Below are 27,323 nucleotides of genomic sequence, written 5' to 3'. Positions count from 1 at the left end.
AAACGCGTCATCTTTTGGAATCGAGATGTCGAAAGTACCCTGAGGGAGCGTGGTCCTTCGGCTAAACACGCGCACATTTCAAAGTCGCCACTCGTGCAAAGCGGGTCTGCATGTCATTAGGCCGCGCATGCTCCTACGCACACCACGTCAGAGCCCGGAACTGCCGCAAGGTGTGGACCAGGAGCGCAAAGGAAGGAGCAAGGCAGGCAGGACATGTTTTTCGAGAGCTCCGGAACGATAGCGACCGATAAGTGTTTTTGCATGATTTGAGCTTGCCTGTGTCTGTAGCTTTATGAGTACATAAGGCGCTACCGTAAAGCTTGATTGGGTTTATTACTTTGTACTGTTTTTGTCTATTACTTTGCACTGTGTGTTTTTCCCCTGTCACCACGTGGCTTAGCTGAGCGCGTAAACCGACCACGTGCATACACAAGTGCTTTGAAGTGTAGCGTATTCCTTGATTTTTGTGGCTCCTTTGACTTTGGGCAGTGCACTTAGTACACCGTGGTTATATCATGTGATACTTTTCTAACACGTGGACATCGGTGAACTGATCTAGCCATGGTCAAAAAGATCGTAAAGTTTTCAGGGTGCGGGATAGGTTGGACGATGGAAGTTTGTGCGGATGAGACAACAGAAGGAGCTCCTTGTTACCCTACACGTCCGCTCACTCAAAAATTGTTAAGAGAGGGATTGCGAGTAACTGCTTCCGTAATGCACTGCCGAAGATTTGCCGCCACTGCGTTATGTCGAGTTTTGACTGTCAGGTTGAGCGCTTGGAAGCAGCGGGTTTTCCCAAGCAGGTCTTGACAGCTGTAGCAGAAACTCTGCTGCAAAAGGTTAAAAGGCCGGCGAATAGATGTCCAGAACCAATTGATTCCCAGCGGAAGAGTGTTGCAGTGATGCCTTATATACATAAGGTTTCCCACAATGTGAAAAAAGTCGCTTTGAGACAGGGCGTAGGCGTTGTCTTTTCGGCGCGTTGCAAACTTTCTGCGCTGTGTCCACGTGTTGCTCGCAGAAACACTAGCACTCCGGTGTGTTCTATTCGGCATAAAACCAAGTACACTACCTGCGCGAAACATGTTGTGTATGCGATACCGCTAACATGCGAAAAAGTATACATCGGCCAAACTGGCTGATGTTTGCATGAACGACTGCGCGAGTACCACAATTCGTTGAACACGTCAGACGGGGCTAACCTTCCCCGCCACTGCCGGATCTGTGGTTTTGTGCCGCTGTTTTCCAATGTTAAGATTTTGGGTAGAGGTGAGGGTAATGAGGAGCGCGAAATCCTTGAAGCTTATCATATCAACATGCACCGTGATGATTGTGTCAGCACTACGTCCATTTCATTACTACAGAAGGAATGCGAGTTCCTGTCGCTCTGGCGGTAGATTGTTGGCCGTCATGTAACCAATTTCTGCTTTTGCTTTTTTCATGTTTTGGTTTTTGGCTTCATAGTTTTAGGGGATCAGCTCATGCGCCGTGGTTCTTCTGGGAAGTGCTGTCAGCTAATAAAGCACAGTTGCTAGTCCAGACGTTGTGTGTGTAACTTCTTCCCCTTGTCCGGCGTCTTTTTGACTGGTTTTTGCCTCGGCGTCATGTACCAACCGACCCAGACTTCGACGTTATTGCAGAAGGAGCTGACGGGAAGTGTAGACAAACGGAGTTCGAGGAGAAAATACAAAAAATGATGGCTGTCCAGAGTGTGCTCAGGACGAGAATCGCAGAGCTGGAGAATGCGTTGGCGACAGTGAGAAAAAACGAAGGCTATGGGAGAAAGGCTTAGGTCAGCTGAAAGGACCTGTCGAAGGTCGTCAAAGTGAACAAAGAAGACGCAGGTGACAGCGGAAGCATTAGGGTGACGGCCCAACGTAGGGGAGATGGGAAAGGAGCATCGGGCATGACAAAGGCAAATACAGTGCTCACAGGGCCCAGCTTCCGGGAAATAGTTTTGAGGAAGGGAGGGGACAAAGCAGCAGCCGTGACTCACGCTAATCACTTAGTGAGCAGCCAGGTACAGATTTCAGAAGGAATGTCTGAGCATGTTATTATCGCCGGTGACTCGAATTTAGCTCGACGCTCAGAGGCAATCAAGGAGAGGGTGAAAGGCGATATGAGAGTTTCGACAGGGACGTTCCCAGGACATACGCTGGTGTCGGTCATGAAGAAAGTGAGTGAAAAACTCGCAGCTAAAGCTCACAGATGTAACCTCGTAGTGATTGCAGGAGGGCTCAATGACGTCTTGAACAAAGAATCGTCAGTACAAGCGACGACCTTGGTTAAATGAGTCGATGACATGCGCGCCATGTCTCCCAGGTGTAGATATAGTATGCACAATACCGGAAGTACTAATGCGCAACGGCAACTTGCGAAGAGTGGTTGTCGATACAAACAAAGAGGTAAGGTGAATTAGTCGAGAGAAATGTTTCGAGGTATTGGGAACAAACAGGGAGGTGCTGAGGTGGGGTGGGTTCCAAAGAGACAGAATTCGCTTCGACAAGAGGCCTGGGCAGTAGGTGGGCTGGGGACTCTCAGGACGCGCAGTAGCTTTTTTGGGGGGCACGCGGACCCTTCGGAGTCCGTGGTAGCTAGTAACAGGGAAAACAACCAGGATGACTCTTTGACAGGTAGTATTGCGAAAAACCCGAAAAAAAGGTAAACGAAAAAGAGATAAGGCGCGTGTTGGAATTAGTTACATAAACATGCAGGGTGGCAGAAAAAAGGCAAAATGGTTAGAGATTGACGAGTAGTTAAGCAAAGAACAGATAGGCATTTATGCGGTTACAGAAACATACCCTAGAGACTCTGAAGAGCCACCAAATATTGACAATTATGTTTGGGAAGGGCGCAACAGGATTATATCAGAAAGAGAAGCTAAGGGTGAAGGAATGCTAATTCACCGCGGAGCCAAACGGGTTTGAGTGACACAGACGTGTTCAGAGAATCTCTCGGTTTTGGGCACAGTAGGTGGAAAGAAAATGTGGCTAGGGGTAGCCTACTTATGGACGGGGAATAGCAGCAGAGGAAAGAATCAGGAGATATAGCTAGTGGATTGCATGATTGCAGATAAGGAATTTGTTAGTGGGGCCGTAATAATCCTTATAGGGGACATGAATGCCCACATACATGACGTTATTCAGACACCACAGAAAGGCTGATGCTCTGCCACTACGCCGTCGCTGCACGCCATTCAGACACGCCAGACAGCAATGGGACGCTATTGCTAGATCTCTACGAGCAACATAGTCTGGAGATAGTTAAACGGGGCTAAAATGTGATGGGCAGATCACGTGGCAAGTCGGAAGCAAGCAATCAAGTATTGATTATTGTCTCATGACTGTATCAATTTATCACAAACTGAGAGAAATTAGAATAGACGAGGAAGGGATTAAAAGCTTGGGCAGTGATCATAAAGGCACAGTATAACAAATGGGATATAAAACTGGAAATAAGATCATAGAATGAAGGTCTGGCAGGTCGTACTTAAATGACAAACAATTAACAAAAAAATTCGGCAGATCCCACGTACCGTGGGAGTCGATGTTATGCGAAGCATGCGGCGGGTAGGTGACTGTGGCGTAACTTTTTTTACTGAGCGACCCGTTAGAAAATGACGCTAAAGATTTGTATATATTTTATACGCACACATATATATGTTGAAGAGCTGCATATGCGTTATATAAGCAGTTGTTTACGGTTGGGTAACGCTGCCAATGACAACGGGGGTATTACCAACACCAGAAGCAGTGAGCTGATATGTAGTGCTTATACGTGTCCCGAAAACGCACGCGCGTTTCACGAACCCGTGTGCATGTATGCAAGAAGTTCTTGAAAGTTCTTGAACAAGGGCATCATCACCGTGATCCGTGAGCACCAGCAGCTGGTCATGACTTGTTATAGGATCCGGTCGTGATCGTCGTGAAGAGGGGTCCATGTGTATTGAAGTATGTGGTATAGTAGAGCTGTTGGCATTCGTGGATGCCTTGGTCATTTCGTCGACAAATTGTGAGTCGATAGAGCCGGCGACATGTTGGAACCTGAAGCCACCCTTCGCGTTGGTGAGGTATAGGTCGTCGAGGCTGGTAGGTCTGGATAGTGCTACGTAGACCAACATCATTGGATAGCGCTGGTCGTATTCGTAGACTACCTGGGCGTATGTGGCCTACGTTGCCTAGTCTACAAAGCGGCTGCCAACCAATCTGGCATCATCCTCGGTCAGCATGAGGCCATCGCCCAGCCTCGTAAGAAATGAAGAGGACACTGCGTCATTCTGGCGGACGAAGTGCACTTTACGACGCGGTGATGCGGATATCATATGTAACTTCCGTTAATGTATTCCTCCGGGGTCGAGCAATGCTTCAATATGGCTTGCTAAATCATAGGAATACAAATGTAATGTTTATTAGACTGCTATAAAAGCGGAGCCAACACTGAAACCACAGACGTTAATCAGATATGACGCCTGTATCGTAGGAGTATCATGTAGTGCTCATTGCGTTCTTGTTAAATTAGATAGCAAGCAGCACAACCACAATTGACGTTGCACCAATATTACGCCTGCGTAGACTGTTTTTCCAAACCAGTTTATAGACCTGGCGTGGCTCAGTGGTAGAATACCTGATTGCCACGCAGAATGCTTGGGTTCGATTCCAACTGGGATCCTAATTTTCATTATTTCCATTCGTTGAGTCAACGCTGCCGATGTTGGTTTTACTTAACTCTAGCATTTAAGTTACGAATGTCTGTTCTCACCGTTCCTGGGTAGACATAAACTGTCAATCTCCTGTGGCGCATACCCGTACACCGCGGCCCGTGGTAAACGGGTATGTGCCACACGTGTCTAGCGGAAAGGGTTTGACGACGTACGCGACAGGATTTTAACGTTATTTATGTCATGACCCGGCAGTCATATTCGTCAAATCCTCTTACCCTCCCATGCAAATTTTGGTCTACACCAAGTTAAGGAGGCGATCATGAGAGCACCCAGACGTAGGTGGCTAGATAGATAGATAGATAGATAGATACGTAGATAGAAACGCTCAAAGTGGCTCAGGTTCGCTAAGAAATGCTTCGCATTTAAAAGAGAACATTGATATTAGCAAGGGGCTGAAACAGCGATGTCCTTTGTCCCCGCTGGTTATTCATGCTGTACATGGTGCGGACGGCAAAAGCGCTTGAAGGTAGCAACATTGGTTTTAATCTGTCAAACAAACAGGGTGGCGTGATGACTGAGCAGAGGCTTGCAGGTTTATTTTATGCGGACGATATTTTCTTATTTGCGGAGAGTCCAGATGATATGCAGCGGCTGGCGGATATATGCGGAAGGCAAGCGAGGCAAGGGGAAGCTCTTGGACTAGGATTTAGTGCAACAATATGTGGATTGATGGCATTCAATTATCCCTGTGATCAGATGGTGTCAATACAGGGCCAAGAACTACCGAGGGTAAGCGAATACAAGTACCTCGGAGTATGGGTAAATGAGAGTGATAGACACATGGAGGTACACGAAAAGGCCTCGGTAGCGAAAGGAAAGAGGAATGCGGCAAGAATGAAGCGCAGATCGTTGTGGGGCTACAATAAGTACGAGGTGCTTCGAGGTCTCTGGAAAAGTGTAATGGTTCCGGAGCTTACTTTTGGGAACTCAGTGGTGTGTATAAGGTCAGAGTTCCAATTAGGAATGGATGTAAATCAAACGACTATGGGACGCCTCGCTTTGGATGCTCATGGAAAGACGATAAATGAGGCTGTAAAGGTCGATATGTGATGGACAAGTTAGGCGAGGGAAGGTCAGAGCAAAATAATGTCCGAAGAGAGGCTAAGGAACATGAAGGAGAGTAGATGGGCACAGAAGTTGTTCTGTTATTTGTATACGAAGAGCGTACAATGTGGAGAAAATGAATTAGAAGGCTCGCTAGTACGGCTAGTAGTGTAAGCGATATGGCAACAACGAGCATTAAGCGAAAAGTCAGAAAGGCGGAGAGGATTTACTGGATGGCAGCGATGGATCTCTCCCGAGGCAACGTAGAAAGGTACATCAATCTAGCAATGAGCGATTATGAAACGATGTATTAGAACGACCCCTTCGTGCTAGTCGGTGACTTTGAAGTTGATATCACGAACAACGACTGGCTTGTGCAGTATATGACGCCTCGATACGCTCTACGATCCATTTCGTATGACTGTAAATAGCTAACAACCATCAAGGGGACGTGCATAGACCTTGTCTTTGCCAACTTCAGGTTAGATCGGATCGAAGAACCATTGGCTCTTTATTTTGCGGATCATAAAGTGGTGATAATGCAAGGAAAACGGAATCCAGAACTCAACACGGCATACAAATTATGACAAATAAAACGTATATACTCTACACACGTGTTGTCACTCATTTACACGATGAAAAGTGGACAATGTCACGGGTGAGCATGGTTACCGCACAATCTGAGCTTCGCCCCACTCTTCATCATTCACTTCGCGAATACGCGTGGATATTTTTTTCTTATTTCGCGCAATAGCGGTTACGGACACCGGCAGCGGAGGCGGCGGACAACCACGGAGCCAAACACGGCCCTTGAAATGAACTCATAATAGCTTTTGCTGTAAAAATATAAGGAATAGTATTTGCGATTCATCTGTGTCTCGAACCAAAATTTCAAAACAAACTTTATTGACACCTTTAAATATGTTAATTGTGTTTCCGGGATGTTAGCGAATTAGCTTATTTTTAAACGCTGCAATGTGCCAATTTTCTTTTCCGTGCCCATTGCTGTTGTATGCCTTTTTGAGCGCTACGTTAACTCGTATTTCAAGAACAGCTCAATACTATTTACTGTTTCGTCGGCTACGCTAGTGATAGTCACTGACCACAATAACAATCGTTATTATTTTATGCAAAGTGGATAATCATAGCGAATTGTGTAAGGTTACTACGCACAAATATTAAAGCAAAACATGCTGCTTACAAAGACAACACAAGTCTAGTCAAGAAGAGGTGTCTTACTGGGAAATCACCACCGCTTAGCTCGGGAACGCTGCTCGTACTCAGAGTACATGCCCAGCTATGTCGATGCGCTCTAGTGCTTCGGAGCAAGACACAACATTACACAAGCAATGCCTCGGCTTTTGATAGATATTGGAAGCCACAGTCAGTATCGAACAGCTGCCTCTGTACAGGGCAGACTGTCTCTCTCCTCACTGTTCAATTGCTTGTCGCATTGTAGTAATGGCTTACAGTGCTGCTTGTGGCCATAGCTGCACCGAAGAAAATATTGAGCACGGACCATGTCGTCTTGGTTGCAGTGCCTAGAGGAAGCCTCATGCAAAAAAAAATTCGGCAGATGCCACGTACCGTGGGAATCGATGTTATGCGAAGCATGCGCGGGATGGTGACTCTGGCGTAATTTTTCACATTGAGCGAAACGTTACGAAATGACGCTAGAGAAATGTGGAAGTGGTATACGTAAACTCATATGTTGAAGAGTCGCATATGTATTATATAACCAGTTGTTTACAGTTGCGTAGCGATGCCAACAGCAACATGGGTGTTCCCAACACCAGACGCGGTAAGCTGATAGGTAGTGCTTATATTCTTCAATACTGAATAGAGCGAATCCGAACAGGACAAAGAAGAGACACACGCACAGGACAGGTGTTACTCGCAACTAAGCTTTATTTATGAAAGTTTCCCGGGATATGTGGTACGCAGCCGAGTGGCACGCGCAGGCGCCACTGCACGTAAGTTGCAGTTGTTACAGTTGCGTTACAGTTGTTATGCTTATACTAGTCCGTTATGAATGACGGAGAACGCACGCACGTTTCACAAACCTGTGCGTATGTATAGGAGGGGTTCTCGACAGTTATTGAGCAAGGTCATCATCACTGTTATCAATGAGCACCAGAGGCTGGACAAGACTTGTTATCGGATTCGTTCGTGATCGCAGCTATGAGGGGTCTAAGTGTAGTGAAGTGCAAGGTATAGTGCAGCTGGTGGAAATCCTGGATGCCTCTTACGATGAAATGATCTATGACGCCTCCTGTCCTGGACGTGGCAACGAGGTCTTTCGATGCCCTGTCCACATTCGAGCCGTCTTTCACGCAATATAAAGAGGCGTTGTTGGGTCTTGATAAATCCATGTTGAAGTCATCGGTAATGATGAGAGGCCTGGTTCCCTCCTCAGATTTATTGTAGGAAACATTGACTCTGATTTCTGCGTAATCGACGAGAGCATAGTAGTTGAGCGTCTTCCAGGGGCGTTCTGTCTTCAGCTTCTTCACTTTCCTCGCGTCCGCCGCGGTGGTGTAGCGGTTACGGTGCTCGGCTGCTGATGCGAAGGTCGCGGGTTCGATCCCGGCCGCGGCGGTCGCATTTCGACGGAAGCAAAATGCTAGATGCCAATGTGCTGTACGATCTCGGTGCACGTTAAAGAATACCACATGGTCTAAATTGCGGAACCCTTCACTACGGCGTCTCACATAATCATATTGTGGTTTTGAGACATAAAACCCCAAATATTATTATTATTGTTACCACTTTCCTTGCGTGTCGATGTGTGTGTTCGCGGTTACTGTGTTGTTGAGACTTTGTATCACCTGTGGCACATACCCGCATAACATGCGGGTATGTGCCACACGTGACTGAGAGAAAGGGTTTCATGACGTACGCGACAGGTATTTTGCGTTATTCATGTCATGACCAGTGAATCGTGTTCGCCATACACTGATCCCCTGCTATGCCAATTTTGGTGTATTACAAGTTATGGAGACGACAAGGAGAGCGCCCAGACGTAGGCGGCTAGATAGATAGATAGATAGATAGATAGATAGATAGATAGATACGTAGATAGAAACGCCCAAAGTGCCTGAGGTTCGCTAAGAAATGCTTCGCATTTAATAGCTATCGGCCAAGTGCCGCTTTCAAAGCAATCAGTGATTGAGTGCTGGAAGGTATACTAGCTGCACAGGAGAGTGCGACGAAGGCGCTACTTAAGTTGTTGCAGTCGACCAGCCTCGTTGAATGGCGATGAGAGTACCGGCTTTGTTTACACGCGTGTCTGCTTTTAGCCAAACTTTCTTCTTAACATTCCGGCGAAGTAAACATTGCGATATGCGCAGTATCTCCGCAATCCGCACTCTGCTGCATCTCTATAACAATTTTCTATATGCCTTGCGTCGAATGCTCCGGCGAAAACATGAGCGCAAAGGCCCAATACGTTACTTTTAAGTGGCTGAATCCATCTCTCCAATAGCATGTACCGCATTTCATTGATATGATGAGGAACAGTGATCTTTAATATTCATTTAGACGATGCTTAGCTTGCCGTTCAGAGTGTGTGATGTTAGAAGACTTGAAACTATAGTGCACATCATCTACTTAAGCAAGCAAAACATTGTTGGTGTCTGAAGTGTTTAGCGCAGAATTATGAAGACGGGACAAGAAGGGAGAACACGTACACAGGCACAGGTGTATATGGTACACGCAGACTGCTCATTTTAATCACAGCAATGGTGTAACGCACTACACCTCAGTCTCGTATAGAGATTTTCCGGATCATTCCATCACATCGAAATATTAGTGTAATGATGACGCGATGTCCCGGCTGGGACTGGTGGGACGCTTGTGGTGAATACGACTGCGCCATGTAGATCCTGCGACAACGTGAGATGGAAACACCAGTGCCACGTGGACCTAATGACCGTGATGTCACTGCTGCCTAGCAGCGTAGTGCTTGTGTTCGAATAGAGTGCAAGATGTTCTTTGCGCTACCGGCCATCAGACTGCGCAGCTGATGTCCTGGCGGGCAATGTGTTCGATGAGTGAGTTGCTGGCAAGCCACTGGGCGCAGTTGACAGAAGCAACTCTGCAGGCCTGCTGCTATCATTTCCTACTGTCAACTCACGGGCAGGTGTAGGAATGGTAGCGACAGCACAGAACGTGTACTTCGCATACAATCATCTCCACGTGCTCTAGGGGCTTCTGACCGCTCAAAGACACAGCCTCCAGAAGAATTGTCACGATCGCCGCAATGAATAGTAGGGAACCCCACGAGTACTATATGCTTCGGCTCCTGGACCACCAGAGGTCGACAGAAGTGTTCTAGCGGTTGTCTCTCCAATGTGTGGCGTGTGGTTTATCATGATAATTAGTCTGCATTGTGCGTGCAACGCTCTCGAGTGCCGTGTCATTTCTTAAAGGTTTCTGATCCTTTAATACTCGATCACAATTGCTCTTTTAGTCACTGAATCTTGAATCTGAAAGGTTCCACCTATTTTTCTCTACCGATTTGCCGTGACCCCGTCTCTAAAAACTTTGAAGGCTCCCATAGCATGACGTCGTATCAAAAGCTCTTTAAATGAACTTGACCCCTCCCTCCCCAACTAACCGATGTACACCTCCCGACTAGCCGATGAACATCTCCACGACTTTCTTCGTCTGTCGGTGAGCAACATTGATGTAGGTATTTGCTAGTTCGCTAACCCCTTCAGACGCGAATTATGATGCACTGTCTGCAAATGCGTCCAATTCGCATGACATGATTGCAAGGCGCTCACTATTACATTCCAAGAAAGAAAACGAAGAAATTTGTTGTTTTGTGTGAGTTTCAGTAAATGTTAAATATCTGAAGTGTTTAGCGCAGAATTATGAAGACGGGACAAGAAGGGAGAACATGTACACAGGCGCTAACTTTCAACAAATGATTTATTTGAATCCGGATCACACATCTTTATACACTTGAGAAAAATCACGCATGCGCAGGTACAGTACCGCCGAGGAACACAAGTTCCTTGTTAGTCAGCGATAGGGACGGGGTGCTGACACAATCTTAGCCAAGACTATGAATAGTTGCTGATTCAATTATTAAACGAGTAGTTTCGTCAAGGTGCCTACGGACAATGAAACATTTATCAAAAAGCGGAACGCAACCACACGCGCTGCAGTGTGTCGCTAACCATCCATCGCTGCCTTTCCTGACATTGTTGCAGTGCTCCCTGAGCCTGTCATTAAGACAACGCCCCGTTTGTCCTACATAATGTTTACCACACGATAAGGGGATCTGGTAAACAACACCTTCCTTGCAGGGCACGTAACGTGCCCTGTGGTTCTTACTGCAGCCAAGCCGTCGTTGTGCAACTGGGTTGCTGCTTTTGCAAAGTTTAGCCAACTTATTTGAGGCCGTGAACACGACGCCAACGCTGGCACGAGCACCCACCTTTTTTATGTTGTGGGATATCCTGTGTAGATACGGCATAGCGGCCAAGCGGTCAAGTGTATAAAGATGTGTGATCCGGATTCAAATAAATCATTTGTTGAAAGTTAGCGCCTGTGTACGTGTTCTCTCTTGTTGTCCCGCCTTCATAATTCTGCGCTACACACTTCAGATATGTCGTACCAGCAAGGCCTAAAGTCAGCCCTTGCTAACGTTAAATAGCGTGTAACTGATTATCTCATTATTCTGCCATCAGTCAGCTTCAATACTTGCATAAAAAGAATCAACTATTACGCTCGAATAGCTTTTTTGGTTGTATTCATTTCGAGCGGAGAAAAAAAAATACTCTTGACGTTGGTCCTGGAACGCGGTGCGTCGAACTATCGTCTAACATGGTAGTGTCTCCAACAAACTGATCATATGCAGCAATACGCAGGATAATGAAGGTAAATAACCGCTAGTTGTCCAATCAGGAAGCGTGCACGAATGTGCACACTGAGTTTCAGGCCATTTGAAGGAACACGCGGCGTGGGACGCGCCTCGGAAGTTCGCGTCCCCAAACGAGGACGCCGTGTCGCAAAGTGCTAAGAATGTGCAGCACCAAAAGTCGCATTGAAAGAGCCGGTTTTTTCGTGTAACATTTGTTTATGATTTGCACCCTTGCGACATGCGAGCTGAAAATAAACCTGATTTCTATTTCAGTTTTGTGCATCGTGATTAGCAATTCGCCGACTTTTTTCTCTTTGCCTGCCAGCCCCCCCCCCCCCCCCCCCTCCCTCCCGCCCCCGATTTGCCGTGCGGCCCTCGCCGTGTCGGCCTAATGGAACTCGGCCCTCCGCCTCAAAGAGTTGCCGACCGCTGAGCTAGGGTATGAGAGCACGAGCGACTCCTATGTGAGTTACGGCCATTGAGGTATTCTGTTGAAACGAATGGTGCTAGTAGGTAATTCGGAACCATACCCTCTTCCCTGCTCCACAAATTACCCTGGGGGAGCTCATACGACAGATACAAGCATCAAACTAGTATGGCGGCAACTGTCACAGCTTCTATATTTGTTTACAGGTTGAGATACTAGCAAGAGACATGCTTTTAGGAGTTAATGGCAACACCGTCAGATGTGGACTAAGTACCACGGCAGTTTTTACGAAGTACCTTGTGTAGCTTTAGGAGATTATGACTTCGTAATTTCAGGTGAGAGCATGGACATTGTTGCATATAATGGGTATCTAAGCAAACGCATCTTACTGCACCAGTTTGTATCTATTGTCTGAGGCAGTTCGCTGCATCCAAGTGGCAGTCTTATCTGTGTGACCTACTTCTTTCTGTGTGACCTACTTCTTTTCGGTGGCAAAGCCACGCAAGCCCATCTCGCGATTGCAGTAGTGGCGATACGTGTCACCAGCTTCTCCGCAGCGCTAGCAGAGCGTACTGTGGTCAGGCGCGCGAAACGTCGGTATATCGTGGGGCGTAGCGCTGGCCGACAAGCGGGCGGGATGACGTTGGAGGAGGCGGTTATGTCTGGCGAAAGAACTGTAATGGCGCGGAGCATTGGTGACTGCGTGGAGTGGCAAGAGCACAGCGTGCGGCAGCAGCATAACTCACGGCTTCCGTCTCAGTTTGCGGTGGTCCAGCAACGCCTAGCAACTGCTGAATTTCCTCACGAAGAATGCCCGCTATTGAATGCAACTGGGGTTTCAATTCAGGAAACATCTTGTGCAGGTATTCATGTACCACTGCTCTGATCGTCTCACGCAATTCGTCGGTGGCCAATGAGTGCACTTCCGTATAGATTGCGGACAGCGGAGAGCAGTTACAATGTTTCGCCCGCATGTCAAGTGTCTTCTCAATAGTTGTAGCCTCGGTGAGGAATTAGGCAACCATCTTGGGCGGGTTGCGCAAAAGTCCTGCGAACACTTCTTGCAAGCGAATGTCTTCTGCTATGGCAGCGTCGGCCTGGCGGAAATGTCGGGTCATTTCTTCCGTGAAGGTGGCCACGTTTTCGTTTGGTAGCTGCACCCCTTTCTCCAGCAAAGAAGTGGCCCCTTCCCTGCGGATGACGCTCGCGAATGTGTCCAGGAATCCGCTGCGGAAGAGATCCCAGCTGTGAAGTTGGGACTCCCGATTCTCCAACCACCTCCTTGCCGCGTCATCTAGGTAGAAGTGGACGTGACGCAGCTTGTATTCTGTGTTCCAAAGGCAGCGACGCAGTCGTATGTTTCGAGCGAAGTTTCCGTGTCTTCGAGGGTTGATCCGTGGAAAGTTGGCGGCTCGCTGGGTTGCTGGAGCCGAATCGATGAAGGCGGCACAGGGGTTGTCATCGTCGGTGCAGTCGAGGTCGAGGTCTTGTACGCGCACTCGACGGTACACGCACTCGCCACCTCGCCGCATTGAAAACCCCGCATGGCCGATTTGCCGCCCCGCCTTCGGTGTGAACCAGGCTGCAGCGAGGCACTCGAATTTGTAAAGGGATAACTCTACTTAGGTCAGGCAGTAACCGCGGAGCCGCACCATGAGATTGCAGTAACTAGACGAATAAGGATCGGATGGAGCACATTAGGCAAGGATTTTGAAATCATGAATGGTATTTTACTACTATCAATCAAGGGGAAGGTATACAACAGCTGCATCTTACCGGTACTTACCTACGAAGCAGAAAGCTGTAGACTTGCAAAGCCAGTTTAAATTAAACTGAGGATGACGCAGCGAGCAAGGGAAAAGAAAATTATAGTTGTAACCTTAAGGGACAAGAAGATAGTAGAGTGGGTCAGGGAACAAACGGGTGTTCAGGACATCGTAGTCGAAATCAAGTAGCAGAAATAGGCATGGGCAGGGAAGGTCGCGTGTAGGCCAGATAATCGCTGGTCATTAAGAGAAACTGACTGGATTGCAAGAGAAGGAAGCCGGCGAGGTGGAGAAAGAAGGTTACAACGTGCAAGCAGCAAGCACAGGAGTGTGTTGATTGGCGGAACATGTGTGAAGCCCTTGCCATGTAGTGGGTGCAGTCAGGCCATGATGATGATGATGATGAAGTTATAAGCGTGCGCAGGGTTGACCATATGAAAGGGGGGCGTTTGCTCCGCTGCCCCCCCCCCCTCCGTTTGTCGAGTTGACGGCGTATGAAAAAGTCACAGTTTTGCCGCAATGGCGAAGCAATGAATGCGATAGCAAGAAATTGGAATGTAACGCGAAGAACGGAAAGCAGCTCCAAATTCCCAGGTGGTCGCCCAAGCTGAAATGACGCACGAAAAGAACACACACAGGACGAGCGCGAACCATCAAGTGTCACAGCTCGACACTTAAAGCGCGCTGCTCAAACATAAAGAAGGACGCACGAAACGAACGCACAGGTATACACAGTACGAGCGCGAACTAACTGTCACGGTTGTTACTTCTTTCTGTTTGTACAGCCCGGCTCCTTTCGCAAACACGGTCGCTGCCGCGAACGAAGTGACATTCGTACGCTCTGTAACTTCAGCGCGGACATCGCGCTGAGAGCACAAGACATACAAACCACCCCCCTCACGAGATAAGCACGCGCGCAGGGAATGACGCTCTGTAGGGCAAAGAACACTTGGCGTGGCAGAATGCGCGCGCGCATCGCAACGAGCGGGGCGACTACAATTAAAGCGCGCCCCTCGCGCTCTTCTCGCCATCTCGCTGGTGGCTAAGAAAGCACGCTGAAGTAAATGGTGTCTACAAATAGCTCGCCGTTAGCATTCTGCAATACGAACGCCTCGTGGCCTAACCGTTAACGGCGCGCGCTGTGGGGTGAGAGGTCGCCCGCTCGATTCCGCGCTTCGGAGACAATCTTTCTGAAAAATTTTTCTTTGTAGCTTTGTATATATACATACATATTCATATACGCAGCATGACGGCGACGGCAACGGCGATGGCTACGGCAAAAACCAGTGAGAGTGCCCATATAATTGCTATCGCATTAAAATACTCTTAGACCGTGGTCGAGCCCTAAAGGAAATGAGGTCCACAATGGATGCAAGAATTAAAATCAAGCGATAACGTGCTGCTCACAAAGGCCTGCCGCTTCTCCCAGTCTTTTCGAGGTGAATGTGGCAAGTAAACGTATCCTTGAATACATCAACGGTCATTGGTCATCATTATTGCCAAAAAACAGGCGTAGCCGTAGCGCACGGCATTAAAAATGACAGTAAAATCATAGCAGTTGAGGCTAGGTTCCGCTTATTTAAGGACAGAGTAATACTGGCTTCGAGCTGATCACTGCAGAACGATGCGGTAACTATACATGTTTTGTTCACCGCTATTCTTTTTGGAAATCAGCGCACGACGCCAGGGCACGTGAGTGATCTTCTGGTATGCTGCTGCTGTTGCTGAAAAACATGTATTTACAGATGTTATTTACAGGGAGGGTGGGAGCGTTCCTTAAGGGGCCGCCCCGTACAAACACTAGGTGGGCTCCCTCTTACGGGAGCCCATTGGCGTTGGCGGTGGCCGGGACACGCTCTACCAAGGCCCGTGTGGTCGGTAAGGTTACTAAAATTATTTGGCTAAATTTCTGAAAGATGAAGGGCGTGGCTCCCACCTGAGAAGTCTGGCTGCGGCATCAGCAAGAAAACGAAATTAACGATACAGCCATTGTTTATAAGCACGCATCTGAACAAAATGTCGTCGTTAGAACACGCAACAGTGTTAAATATAAGAATTCGCTTTCAGAAGTACAAGAAGTATAAATTCTCCAAAAGAGTGTCACATGCATTGAGAAATATTTCACGAGCACCAAATGAGGCCTTCTTTGTCGTTACGAGACAATGAGTAAACACTCGTTTAACAGAAGTAAAACACTCTTAGGCAGCGTAAAATCGTTACCTTATGATGCATACTCAGAAGAGGTACTCAGAACCGTAACTGGTACAGGCCACACGAGCATGGTGGTGCAGATTTTCGAAGCTTTATTACTTATACGAACGAATTCGTCCTCATTCTCTCAGGTATCGTGCAATGTGACTATACAGTATCACTACCCCGAGAGTCCTGTGAAGTTTTTGTTCCCTGCTATCCTCCTGAAAGGCTTCTTCGTTTAGGCTTCTTTGTCAACGTTGAAGTGTAACCTTGAAGATACAAATACATACACTATCGTTCATGAAAATCCGGAATAAAAAGGAGTTTTTCTGGTAAGAAAAAATGCTAGTACGAATTCGCATATCATCTGGTTTCTTGCTCTACACAAGGGGGAGTGAGAATTGGAGAGGCCGAGGGAAAGGAGATCAGTCGCACGAAAATAAACAAACAAAAAATGTGGCTCGGAGCAATAGCGAACGCCAACGTCACCACAGGATCCAACTAAGACGGCTACGTTGTGAAAAAGACCCATGAAAGATAGAGGGACAGATTTTTTATTTGTGCACAACACTTGACGGTTCAACGACATAGAAGTTACAGCACTACACCGAGTGAATATTGGTACAAACTACAGGTAAGCTTGCATTCTCACATTTTGTAGTGCTGTTATTAAACGAATGACGTAGAAAAAAAAAGAGCAGCTCCATTTTTTTTTCTATGCAATCAACACATTCGTGATTGAACCCGAAAGTCTACTGACCCTCAATCGCAAGATTTACCGTAGATAAGTACCGCTAAACGTAAGTTTCCGCTGAAGCATTGCCTTCGCAGCCATTCAACCGGGAGCCGATGTCAACAGGCATCAGAACAAGTCAGGAGTGGTAGCGGTGCTTTGACAGAAAAGCTTATTGTTTAGTTGCGTACATCATTGCTTAGTTGCTACGTTCGCGAGCTCATGCATGCTATCAAAGAGGAGGACGTCGTAACTCGCTCGGGGCAACTTCGTATCGTGCGAGTTAAGAGGTGCAGAAAAGCGAAAGGAGCGTCGCGACAAAACAACGCTTGCGAGCGTTCCCCCGTTGCGTGCTCATTCGGGCACATAACATGGCTTCCCTCGCGACGATGCTTGAGCTACATTGCCTGGCGCGCATAATTTCGAAGCATTTGCCCGAAAGGTTATCGTTAACTGAAGCGTGCATCTCACTGTCATTTACATTCGGCAGCAGGTCTCGAGTGTTTTGCTGACTGCGCCGCTAGGGCAGTACTATCAGCAGCACAGGGAAATGAGCGCCTAATTGTTGAGCGATGATCAATGTGGAATTAAAAGAGTGACACAGGAGAGTTCTTGACCTGTCGAAAAGATGCTTACATTTTCCCCCGAGAAATCAAACTTGAATAGGGGAATCAGGTCGCACGGGATATGTTCGTTAGGGTCATATATGCGGGGTTTCATCGTGACAAGGCAAATACTGCGCACACTTCACGAAGACTGACACTTAAGTGCGTTGTGTATTTGCCTTGTGATCATGTGCTATTTATCAGATCGAGACGTGTTATTCAAATATCGTAATTGAAATTATCATATAATGACGAGAGAATATTAGTGCTCTCAACAAAGGTCATGGGCGTGGGGGTTAATGAAAAGAGGGCCGTGATGTGGACGTCTCTCCTGGCGTTTACAAGATAACTCGACGCACAAAGCGAGCAGAGACAAGCCGCATCCGGTGAGAAAAACGAACACACAAGAGCTGAACGGGATCTCGAACGAAACGGTGAGACTGCAGTGAGCGCACGGTGGAAACTGCATCTTCAGTACACGGTCTCGGAGCCCCGACTCACCCAGCATCCGAAGCAGGCGTCGGTGCTGAAGTCTGCAATGATAAACGGATATTATTAAGCCTTAAATTTAGTTCATTGTAGCTCAGGGGTTGTGAATGGTGTGAACACATTTTCATGGCACTAAAATAAGCGCACCTGGTAACTTAGGTTCCCGCGTAACGACTTTAGTTACGAATATCGATCAGGCAGTAACAGGACCTTCTTTCTGATACATTTAGCGCGCGACCAATTCAGTGAAAAATTTTGATGAGACACTGGTAAGAGCTTCTTACGCATGTTGCATGCGCAACATCTGTAAGCGGCTTTAAGTGGCCCCTGAAGCGTCTGTGAGAGGTCCCGAATGTTTTTCTGAAGCACTGAAAATGCACTAGTCAAAAGATTATGATCCATCGGAAGGCTGTACTGTGAGCTCTAGCTCATCTCCGTATAGCTTCCAGACAGTAGAAGTGCCAATATTTTTTTTCGAATGCGAGGCGATTCTTGGAATGCGAGAGGCCGCGCAGCTGCTAAAATTCACTCCGAGTATATCAGAGCGTTACTGCAGTGGAACATTGCTGACAAGATAAAATATGTGTTTTCCTCCAACTTCGCTTGGTAAACTGTTTTTATGTCATTTTGCAGGCCTTTCGCGTGGTGACAGATAATGCTTGATCAATGACAAAGGCATTTACATCCACCGTGTGGGGGACTGAAGTGAATGCGATGATACTGTCGATGACTGCGCAGAAGTCGTTTCCAAGGAGGTTTCAATAGAGTTCCATCAGTTGGAGCAATGTCGATTTGGCAGTGCCGTCCTTGTGCAGGTATGCGTTAATAAATACCATATTGGTTTTAAATTATGCGCGTAGGTATACTTCACTCATTTATGACTATCTTCACATATAATCGCTTTGGGCCAAGCCCCTTGCCAACTAATTTGCCATCAATGCATGGACAACTAATGGGTCAATATAATAATTGTAATTTGAAAAGTAAAGCATGAAAATGGTGCTTTTAGCTTTTGTGCTTTACGTCTTTTTATGCAGCTGACCCTCGCGCATGTGTCGCCGAATTTTCGAGCGTGCATGGCTTACACATCTTGAGGATTCGTAATAGACTTGCTTCCATGCCAAGGTCACCAAGTCTCCTTCCCATAAAATAGTGGCTGCTCATCATTTCTCTGCTGCAGGCCAGACACAACAGCTTACTCGACATCGAGGTCATCTCTCACCACCTGAGCAACCATTCTGACATACCTCTAAAGACAAACCAAAACGAACAAAACTGGAACATCATGCAAAGATCGCGGAGGTCCAGAGAGGCCTCTTGGACCAGGCGGAGCGTGTAGCCAGGATCGCTCAAGTCCTGGAATAGGGACCCACCTACTCGCTCTTTCCCATTCTACTCCTTCCCCTGAACAATCAATAAAGACTTTCCACCACCACCACCACCACGGTGTCCCGAAATTACATTCTAGAAGATTTCGATGCGGTTGATTCCTTGATATTGGTGGCATTAACAGCGTTTGGAATTCGCTCCATAAACACGAGTATGGCGTATTGTCAATGATGCTTTTCCGTATGAGCTGGATAACTGCATGACATCGCAGAAACCCCTAATCATGCTTTTATACGTCTCTTTAAATTTGTATCTAGGACTGAGAAGTGACAGTACATGCATGCAACCTATTCTGTATTCTGATACAACAAACAACAATTTGCTATCGATGGCATAGCAATCGATCAAGCATTTTGTTCTGGGGTTAAGGATGTTGATGTTTGAGTTCGTTTTGTTGGGCTCACCTTTGAGGATTCTGTGCGTGTATTGGCAGCCAGCTGACATACATGAGCAGGCTCTCTTCACCAACCACAATTCCCTTGGATATTCCATTATTCTCATTAAAACCACTACACCTGACTACGATGACGTGCGTGCCATTCATAGCTCTTGGAATGCAGTCGCTTTCGATGGTGCCAGTCAGGCATGTCTTTCTGCATTTTCGCACAGCGGCTCTCAAAGAAACTAGATGCGACGCGTCGCCACCAAACTTGTGGATGGCTCCGGCTACAACGTAATGCATACACGGTGCTATACTGCCATCATCAAGTCGTGCGACGAGCTCCGCTAGCCGACGCAACTGAGGGGAGTGGCCAGGAACATTCCGAGACGCGGTGATGCTACTCTGAGTGAACTGGACCACAAAGAACATACCGAACATCCACACGACTAAGGCAATTCTCACAGAAGTCGTGGTTGATTTTGCCTCTACATGTGGACTCTGCCAGACATACGTGCTCAAGAAAAAGAGGATCAATTCTGATTTCTTGGGAACATCATGCTGCAGTCGCCTTGTTCGAACAGTCAATGCCAGCGTGGCTGCCGCTGCCAGGGGAGCTATTATGAAAAAGAGTGAGAAGAAAGACAGCCACGTCGATGCAAATGATGGAGCACTGGGCTCTTGTCGACGGGTCAAGAAACAAAGTGAGTATGGTGGCAGAGTTGCATAGGCGTAGTATGAATTCGGATGGATGCGATCCGACAAAGCGATGGTAAAATCTACGCGTCTATCTAACAGAAGCGAGTCCGTATCTCCTTCGTTGCAAACCTCAACGAGAGTGTTGTTGAGCGTACGGTAAACATATTGTAAGAGTGATACGGCTACAGGAAACTGAGAACAAAATTGACTGCTTTCGTCGCGTACTGCGTACGTAATCAGTGTACTCTTAATGTACTTTCCAGCGACTGCCATGTTTCCTTTCAACTGTGCATCGTAAGCCGTTGTGAGCAGTCGACGTGTTGCGCAGTTCCTGTATCTGTCGAAAGGTACATTGATATCTCCCTCGGTGACGGTTATCACTTGACATATGTGGCCCTTGAAAGACGGTAAAACCTCTGAGTGTTCACGCACCGCATAGATCCACTGAATCTTCGAGTGATACTTCTCGAAACGCATGACAGCTGACGCCAACACGTCCGATGGTCGCGGCCCTTGTGGCACGACTAACACTACAGCGGGCCTCGGAAAATAGGCGTCTCCTTGTGTGACGTACCTCTTAAATTCGATAAAGATTTCGGGCCTATTGACGCGATTCCATGTGGTTATCGGCCTACGAAAGTGCGTAGTACAGTTTCCTAGTACCGATTCTCTGTCTGACGAAAAAATTACGCCTACCGGAGAGTCTGGGGCGGCGAAAGCCTCGAGTGCATCGAGCGCCAAGCTGTTGAACTGTGCTGAAACCACAGAAGAACCGAGAAGGGACAGGAAGGGTATTTTCTGAACGAGGATAATGTCGATGAGTTGCTTCAGTGGTTTGGTTGCCATGCCTTTCCTTGATTTGTTGGGACTACGTCGTTGGGTTTCCTGTACGGGAGTGACAAAATGTGCCCGGCTTGGCGTAGAAGAGACCGTATAACTTGCAAAGCACGCTCTCAAATTATATTCTCATACGTATGGAGATCTCCTGGAAACGTAGTGCTATATTCGAATGATGGTTTCATTATCAGCCTCTTCCGCAATTCGACATAGACGTTCTTCAGTGCTGAAGATCACGCTCAGCGGATATCGGGAACTAAACTGCGCATGTAGCCGGGTACTTCGAGGAAGCTTCTTGTCTTACTATAGCGTACTACCTTCCACAAATGTAGTTGGGAGGACAACGAGAGTTCGACGTTGTAGGATGAATCATTTAGTGTTTCCATGTCGACAGACAGAATACGAAAAGGGTTGCGTGCGCGATTGCATCGGAGCCAGTACGAGTGCCTCTTTAGTGGTTTGTCACACGAACGTCAAAAATGTCCTCAAACTTGCTTGTATTGATTGTTCCATGGCAGCCTCATAGGTGTGCCGGTCCCGGGGACAGAACAATTGAACGTGTGGTGCAGAAAGCTTGCAGTGATTCCGATACTTGAGGCACCAGAAAGCCAATTAAGGTGCAGAAAACTTTAGGGGGGCTTAGCGGCAATGATTAATATACATCGATTGATACGTAAAAGAAGATGGCTTGAAGACCGCCACAGTTTAACAACCCAGTGTCTGAGAGTGCCGCGCTCAGACCCCAAGTTTTGCAGCATGGTCACTTTACTTTTTATTTCAAGTTTCAAGCGTGCGTGTCCTTCGCGGCCCAGTCGAGCAGCGCTCTTGCTGCTCTTGTTGTTGCGTTCAATATCGGACATAGCACATAATGACTCCTCCCGTAGAAGTCCGTTCTGTTCTTCACTTTTACTCTAGAAGACGATAGCAGTGTTATTTGCGCACCACCTAAAAAACGAGGACAACGATTCTCCTCGTTTCTTAAGTGGTGCGCAAATATGACCACCGCGAAGTATTGCTAAAGGTACTTCTTCACTAACGCATTACTGCAATCGTAGTGAAATGGTTATTCAGGCCATAAAATTCGACCTAGACGGCTCATGTATTGTTCTGATATGAAATTATTTTGCCTTGAAAGATGACACCTCTCTTCAGTTCAGCTCTTCTATCATTGCTCTTGGACGATGTTATCAATCAATAAAGTTACTACTACGCACTCCGGTTGCGGCCGCGGTTGGAGCCTTGCAAATACAAGCTACTGCGAGCTAGTACATAGAGTTGGTGACGCCAAGGCCACCAAAGCTATTCTATGAGTTGTTGATGCGCCTGTTTTATTATAAGTAGTGCCAGTTGAGACTAGGTTCAGCGGATCTATGCGCACAGAAACACTGATTTACAGTTGGTTACTAAACGACGCGGCAGCTGTGCGTCTTTTGTGTGCTGCTAGTTCTTTTTTTTACAGTTAAGCGCGTGACGCCAATCCAAGGGAGGAGATGGTATCCTGTAAGATTATTATAGTTAATTTGGCTAAACATCAAGGCTAAGGGTGTTGTACGCACCTTTGAGGTATCGTTGCTGGTGTATTAATAAAACGCAATTGTCGATACATGAATAGTTAATAAGCACATATCTGAGCGCAATATTCACGTGACAGCATGCGCGAATGTTAAATACAGTGATTCGCTGCCACAAAAACGAGAAATGTAAATGCAAAAAAAATGTGTCACATGCACTGCAAAAATTTCACGAGTACCAAACGATGCCTTTTCCGCGGTTATGACACAACTAATAGAATAGTAATGTTTCGCAGAGTAAAGACTTTTAGTCAAATGAAAGTCAATCACTTTGGGACGCATCTTAAGAAAACGCAGTGAAAACCATAGGAACCATCTGCCACACGAGCTGGGCGGCTCAGATTTTCGACGCTGTATGTTTTCTATACACGAATTTATTTTCATTGTCACAGATATCATCGTTAACAGGATTTTACTGCTATAAATGGAATAGCAAGGTTCTGAATCTTTATAAAATGTACGATGTCAGTATAGTTTATCACTAAAAAGATCGATAGATTGACGAAGCATCATCTGGTCGGGAAGTAGCATGAAGAACAAACGAAATGAAATAACGTCGACCAAATGAAAGGTTTTATATACCTTCAAAATGACGTTTCGGCTACAGTACGGTAGCCTTGTTCACAGTAAAGTGGCCCAGCGAAGTGGGCTTATGTCCGTTTTAGAACGCTGCCGAGACACCTGGCGTACGATGGAGGCCGATTTCGATCATTTCTGTTCAGCGTTTTCTTCGTAGTCTGGATAAGAAGCGATTCCAGATACTGACGCGAACACCAGTTTCTTTTGTTTGCGATTACGGTTGCCTTGGCCCTGTTAATGTAGTGATTACATGTAGCCACGTGTTCCGCAAGTGCGTTAGATACCACATTCTTTGTTCTGACGTCATTCATCGAACAGATGCGGGACATCGCGGTTGGCAATGACGGGATCCTAGTTTCCTTTGATGTGAAGTGACTCTTCACCAGTGCTCCATTGGATCTGGCCGTTAAGGTGTGCGACGCTGCCTTGCAGTTCGACGAAAAAATTGGGGACTGATCGCCAATAGACGCTCCCAACCTTCTAAAACTTTTGAAGTTCTGCTTTGAAAACACATGCTTTGTGTTTCAGGTTGTTGTCTACAAGCTGGTGCATGGAACCACGATGGCCGCTTCAATTTCGGTCACGGCGGCGAACCTTGCTATGAAGTCGGTGGACGCAAGGGCCTTGACGTCCTGTGACCGTCCTCCGAAGATTTTCCTTCATTGTACTGACGACTGTTTTGGCGTCATCAAGAAAGAGGCTTTCAATGATTTGTCGGCGCATTTGAATAGCATAGAGACATGATTCAGTTCACAAGTGAAACGGAGGTCTGTGGCCGTCGACCTTTCTTGCACGTACTTGTAGAAAGAAAAGACGGCCGCCTTTCCTTTGGTGTCTTCAGAAAAGCAACGCACACCGCACGTTACCTGCATTACGAGTCAGTCCACCCGGCCTGCCACAAACGTTCTGTTTCCCATTCCCTGATACAGAGAGCACATAGGATTTGCTCGAGTGACGCTGAGCGTGCCTCTGACCTTTCCAAAGCGCACAGTGAACTTTCTGACAACGGGTATCCTCTCAGCTACGTTCGTTCCGTAGAACGCCACACACGCAACGTCGCCGCTACGCGAGCTGTGCAGCCCCAAGCTCGTGCTGCCATTCCCTATGTGCCAGGTGTTAGTGAAGCATTAGCACGTGTTCTACGAACGTTCGACGTACACGTCGCGCATGTTCCTGCCCGAAAACTTAAACACGAGTTGGTGCACGTGAAGGACCCACTCAAGAAATAAAAGTTCCCAGGCGTCGTTTATAGAATCCCGTGTGAAGTCTGCGACTATGTTTATATCGGGGAGAGTGGTAACTTTGAGAGGCCTCTGAAAGACCACATGAATGACGTCAGAAAGACGAATGTGGTATCTAACGCACTTGCGGAACACGTGGCTACATTGACTGGGCCAAGGCAACCGTAATCGCAAAGGAAAGAAACTGGTGTTCCTGTCAGCATCTTGAATCCCTTCTTATCCATACTACGATACGAAGAAAACGCTGAACAGAAATGATGGAAATCTACCACCAGCGTACGCCAGGTGTCTCGGTAACGTTCTAAAACGGACATAGGCCCGCTTTGCTGGGCCATTTTACTGTGAACAAGGCCACCGTACGGTAGCCGAAACGTTATTTTGAATGTTTATAAAACCTTTCATTTGGTCGGCGTTATTTCATTTCTTCTCTTCTTCATCACTACAATAACAGGGTTGAGAATTTTTTCTGGTTCTGAACAATCCTTAATATTGATTCCCACCTTGCCATTATGTCGCTACCATGATCCTCCAACGTGCACGCATGCTTTTTGAAGCCTCACCTTTCCAGTTTCACGTGTCTCCTTGAAGCAACAAAAACATCCGCATACAGATTACTTCTAATGAGGGACTATTATGACAAGGAAATATGGGGCTTTTTTCTGAATATATTTAATGTAAACATCTTGCTCCTTATTCTGCATTGTATGTTGACGGAATCAGGATACCGTCGTTAAAGAGGCAGGCAACATTAAGATACATGAAGTGTACCGCCGCGTCCACGTTCCTGTAGAGCGCGTGAGGAGCCAGCTTCGCTCTGCGAGGCGACAGCCTGCGGAGGTTGCAGGGTCTGACGTTGGGTGCCCAGGAGCATGCCGGGCCTAATATACATGCCGACCTGCTTTGCACGAGTGACAACGTTGAAATTTGGGCTTGTTTAATCAAAGATGGCGCCCCCTCAGGGCGCTTTCGGCCTCTCAATTCCAAAATATGGCGCGTTTACTCTGATAACACGCGCTTGACCGTTTCGCAGCGAACGATGGGCGCTTTCTGGCCATTTCGAGGTATGCGAGTTTAGAAAAGAAATATTACGCCAACAGCCGCGTATAAAGAAGTCCCAAACGTTAATGTTTATACCGTCTTTCGCCTACCCTCTGTAGTAATGTATAATGCGTTAATTTTTTTGGCTACGCCTTATTTATTATCAGAACACGGCATGATGAGCAATTGCGCAGCAGGAGAAGCTTCAGCCTGCGGTGACCGTTTCCACAAGGAGTCTTGTAAATGAAACGTTGTCTCCTTCCTAAGAAAACTGCATTATATTTGGAGAAAACTGCATTACAGCCTGTATGACTCGCTTCCCACTAGGATAGCAAGTGTCAAACGGAATTGTGGGGGACCCATCTTGTATTAGGAGGACGCTATTGCCCGCTCTTAGTTTTCGCAATAATAAAAGTTGTCCATTTTCGAAGGGATTCCATGTTTATTTTGAAAAAAAGCACAATTCATCATGGAGCCCTACTGACCCAAAGAAGCGGTCACTGATGCCGTAATGACCATGATATTGAATATAACGCAGTTTTCTCGAAAGAGCGACAATAGACGTCCGACTCTGGAGTTTCCAAGATGTGTGGCGCCACCTGTCGGAGAAGTATTGAGTAGTGCATAGACCGACTCTCTCGCACAGTTTGCTATGGGACCAGGTGCAACTAGCGAGTGCGAAACAACGATTGAGCTTAATATCGCGTGTGTTTGCGCATTTAGCACTCAGAACGAGAGCTGTGAATTGCTCTCCGCTAGTCGGACGCGCCACCGAGCCGTCGTGAAGTGCTTGCTGGATCACTCGCCTGAACGACGGCTAAAACAGCAGCAGACGAGAGTTTTCCGCACGCTACGAAGAAACTCCGCAAAAGACGCACTGTTGCGTTGTGAATTGCCACGGATGTAAAAGACTGAATAACAACGTTCAGTTTTACCGATTTCCATAGTTGTCGTACGAAGAAGAAAGGCGAGAGCGCTGGATACGGGGCGTTGCGAGCGTGTTGGGTAAGCGAAGTACCCGCGTTCTCCACAGCCGGTGGCATGAATGTGTGGCTCTACTGTTGTTTTGCGTAGCCCTGATGCAAAACCGTGGTCACCTTGACTATGAAGCTCAGCAGAGGCTCTCACCGCGGTGCTTGTCGTGTAACACGAAGTGAGCAGCTAGAGGCAGACTGGAGACGCATGATACGCACACCGCGACGAGTTGGTCGTCACAACACAGCATCGCGGACGTATGTACGTTTTGAAGGCTCAGAGTTCTGGTTCTAACTAGCCGACACCACGTGCGTTTTACAAGTAAATCGCTGAATGTTGGTCGTGACCCCCTTCAGGTTTGTTTCGCCCGTGTCCTCCGCGGTTGCCGTAGCTATCTCGGAGGCCACGGTTTTGCCTTTGGTTGTACCCCGCGAAAGTGGACACGCACGTATCTCCATTTGCAGTACATACAAACGGAAGACGACCATCAAGAGACCATTTGAGGATGCGTAATAAAACACTCCAATGGACAGGAAGTGAGAGATGAATTAAGGGAGAATGCAACTGAAAAGGCGAAAATCGCCGGAGCCATTCGCCCCTGATGAACCGAGCTTTGCACCACTGATCGGAAGATGCATAGCTAAGTAAATTGATCGTGTATGTAGGCACTTTATCGCTGTGGCATACGTATATACCCGATTTTAACGCATTTAGGCTCTAGAGAACGGGTGTCGGAGGGCTTGCCTCGAACTCGGTGTCGTGTGAT

This window comes from Rhipicephalus sanguineus, chromosome 7 (genome assembly GCF_013339695.2).
Source record: "Rhipicephalus sanguineus isolate Rsan-2018 chromosome 7, BIME_Rsan_1.4, whole genome shotgun sequence".
Classification (NCBI taxonomy): domain Eukaryota; kingdom Metazoa; phylum Arthropoda; class Arachnida; order Ixodida; family Ixodidae; genus Rhipicephalus; species Rhipicephalus sanguineus.
Note: the sequence above shows the minus strand (reverse complement) of the source record.